Raw genomic sequence first — 3989 nt, forward strand, 5'->3', positions numbered from 1 at the left:
TCTATCTATCTATCTATCTATCTATCTATCTATCTATCTATCTATCTATCTATCTATCAGCTTAACCACTTTATTTCATACAAAGAAGACAGATAAAAATAGCCGTTGTGCTTGTTTTGGTTTCACAAACTGCTGTTTTATTTTAGGTCACAACCATTTTTTTTTTCATTTTTTCTTGTCACAAAATGTTTGTTGTTATTTTATGCAGTCGCCTTGCTAAACCTTTTTTCGTGTGAGCTTTTTGCTGGGAAAGAGCAGCTCCGCAACCCAGATATGGAGCTGTTAGCAGTAAATTGTCTTTCATATCCTCTGCTTAGTGAGTTCCACAGAGCTATTTTGGTAGCAGTGAGATTTTTTTTAGCCTTTAGCTGTTGCTGACAGTGCATGTGACACCAACAGCTCAGCTGTAGTTGGGCTATAAACACAATGCACCTCTGCACACCGATGGAGCTCTCTGGTGATTTCAAGATGCCTGATTGGTGATTTCAAGATGCCTGATTGACGCCACTGAACATCTAACACCACTCAAAGTCGTCTGGCCCATAAATATGAAATGCTGGATTTATTTTAAATAGATTTTTTATCATWCAAACAGCAACCTGTGCCTGGAAGAACGGGAGGTGATTACAGGAAGCTGAAGAAACCCTAAAGGGATGCTTCAAAGACACAGTGTCTGTGGAAATCTACATAAACGTCTGGAAAGGRCAGGTTTTATGACTTAAATGAGATTTAAAAAAAACACAGGCTGAGGAGGATGAATGTCTATATTCCATATCACCTGTAATCATACATTTAAACTATATTTTATGTTTAAACATGGAGGAATTCAATGATATCTTTCAGACGTCCTAAAGGGAACCCTACCAACCAGAAATGCTGCTGTTGCCTGCACTCTCCACACTCATTGTATCTCTCCGAGTCTCTGTCTGTAGATGTTAATATTCACAAGGCAAGCAGACAAAGTCAGCAGGGAGAAAGTATTCTAATTATTGCAGTTTTCAATTTGYCTTTTTGTTTTGGAATTAAATTGTATGACGTGTCTGTTGTTGTATTTGCAGTCTGCTGCCTCTGTAAGCCCAAAAGGGTGATTTGGTTGTTTTTTTCCAGTTCATTAGCATTAGTGGTTAAGCTTTAACTAAGAGTTTAAGACGTGCATTATTTTATTTTATGAGATCATTACWGGGCTGATTTCTGTTTGCTGTGTTCTGAACAGAAATAAAGCAGATGAAATAATAAAAAAAAGTTAATAAGACACCTACTGCCCTGTCAACCTTTAAAAGAAACAATCGGTTGTAAATTGTTAGAAAAGAACAGATTTTTGCAGTTAAACACAAAATATTTCTTGTCCTGTTTTTAGCTGTACACAATGCTGATTAGAGTTATTTTTCTATTCGAATAGCTGATAGTTGAACAGCCAAACTATTTGTTATATTTGTTATGAAATGATTTTTCCTTTTCTGCATTAAATAACTGTAAAACACATAGCTGCTATAAATGTGGTTTGGTACAAAGATCTCGCTGTTTGTCGTTAACGCTGATGTTTGGGACACTGTGGAGTGCAGATCGGTTCTGCTGATGGTTTTGCTCCAAAATATTCAGCTTATGACATTTGATTGGAGAGACTGAACATGGCTGAAGGTCCGACGCTGTCTGCATGGAGCAGCTTTGTACTTCTTCAACCTCAGCTTCCTTTAGGAACGATTCCAGGGCTGTGGAAAACTATCTGKCTTGTTTTGGTGGCTAAAAATTGGAATGATCACGTACAAAAGCAAGACCAGTTTATGCGCAGGAGATCGATTCAGYTCTCGGTTTTGAATATTTATTTACAGACACATATAATTTACCACACATAACTCAGATTTGGTCCATGTCCTTAATCCCCCCCCTGGCTCTGGAGACTAAAGAAAAGGCCCAGAACAACACGTGACCAAGAGCTTTATCCCAGAGTCAAATACCACCTTGGACACTGTATGGTAAAAAAGTAAGTAAACACTTCTACAGTATGTTTATACTGTTGGAGTTAGGGAAACATTTTATTTATTTATTGTTATTTAACCAGGCAAGTCCTGTTGAGATCTCTTTTTCTAGGGAGGCCTGGGCCCGAAAGCAACCTGTTGTACATGTTTTTGGGGGTGGGGGAAACCGGAGTACCTGGAGAAAACCCACACAAGCATGAGGAGAACATGCAAACTCRGCACAGAAAGATGCCAGGTCCGAACCGGGTATTGAACCCAGGACCTTCTTGCTGTGAGGCGTTGGTGCTAACCACTGATCCATCGTGCCGCCCTGATGCATCTCAGTAATCCAGGCAGGAAAAAAAGGGGGTTCTGGAGAGGTTCTTCTTTGGAACCCATCTAGTGGACCTACTTACATTATTTTTTCAAGGCATATCATGCTTTAAAATAATTCTTTTTCACATTTAAATCATTCAAATGAGGAGCCTCACAACCCGCCCCGAGGGTTTTATGACTGTATAACGGCATAGAAATCTTTTATTTGCGAATTAATTAAAAGATCTGGAAGAGACTAAGTTCAACTTTTCTGCACTCTTAGAGACTCCAAGTACAAAATAAAATGCATTTAATGCCTAAAACATGGATAAAAAAGAATGGAAAAGAGACCTCTAGATTATCTGTTTGATGCCAATGATGTCAATTAATCATAAAGTATAAAATATAAGTGTATCTAAAGTCACATAATGTGCGTCACTTCTGCTCTCAAACTCGTTTCTTTGTCTTACAGACCTGGAGAGGCTGTTATTCGTCCACCCAGTTCAGAATGTAAGCATCTTTCAGAAACCAATACCCTCATCACTCTGGACACTCTTATCAGGACAAAGCAGGCAACATGGTGAAGATCATATTTTTTTCATTTCTCGTGCTTTAACACAGCCCACCCTGCACTGCTAGGTGTGAAGCTCCAGAAAATACTGCCTGGAATAATGACAGCTTGGCAGGAAAACCACATTATGTGACGCAGAAGAGGGGTTTACAGTACATCTTCGAGGCTGGTCAGGAGTGCCATATATGCAAATATTCTATGAGCCTTTTCTTTGCAGCCATCTGTTGAAGCAGCGACATCAGAGAGCCTTTGACTCCAAGAAACCAAACAAACTAATAAAAAAACTGCCTTGTGCTGCTTCCTGCTCTAAAGGCCACTTCTGGAGGTCTTTTGTGCCTAAAGCAATAAAACTACAGAATAAAATTCTTTTATTTTTAATTATTATTTATTGTTTTTTTTTCTGAATCACATCCTGCTTCAACAATTTCATTTTTCTTCCAGGCTGTTAAAAATAACTTCTGTTCAATTTTTAAAATAAACTTTAGGTGTAAGGAAAACTACAATATGTTGTTTTTTTTCCTGTAAAGACTAGTTCTTTTAAATACTGGGGCATGCTCGCATGTTATTTTTTACAGTCTTGGAAAAATGCAGACACATTTATATATCTTTTTTGAGCACATTCTATTAATATTTATAAGTTTATCTTTTTATTTTGTTGTTTTACTACTATAGTTTGAGTTGTTTCAGTGAATAAAAACACTATTTTCTCCAGTTGTACCGTATTTTGTTGCAAAAACAGACAGAAGCTAAAAAAAGTTTTAGTTTCTGTCTTTTTCAGGTCCCATTTCCCCAAAAGATCACCTGCTTTGATTTATCCAATGTGTCAGAGAGGAAGACGGATCCATCTTTATTGGAGCCGTATCAAGCTTGATACTGGAAGGCCTTATGGTAATGCACTGCGATATAACAACCATTCAAATCCCAGGGCGTGAGTTGTTGCTATTTTGYTCAAGTCTGTGGCTATTCTTAGATAACACTCAGGCTGTCCTCTGGCAGTGGAGAAAAGCAAGAACATTCTTGTAAGATTTTCAAGATAAAGATCACAAGGGAGCCTATCTTGCCAGGCTGTAACACAGTATTACACCAGGTTGTGTTCATGGCTTTTGGCAATAAAAAAATAAATAAATCAGCAATGCTGGCTTTTATTT

This window comes from Austrofundulus limnaeus, unplaced genomic scaffold (assembly GCF_001266775.1).
Source record: "Austrofundulus limnaeus strain Quisiro unplaced genomic scaffold, Austrofundulus_limnaeus-1.0 Scaffold100, whole genome shotgun sequence".
NCBI classification, from domain to species: Eukaryota; Metazoa; Chordata; class Actinopteri; order Cyprinodontiformes; family Rivulidae; genus Austrofundulus; species Austrofundulus limnaeus.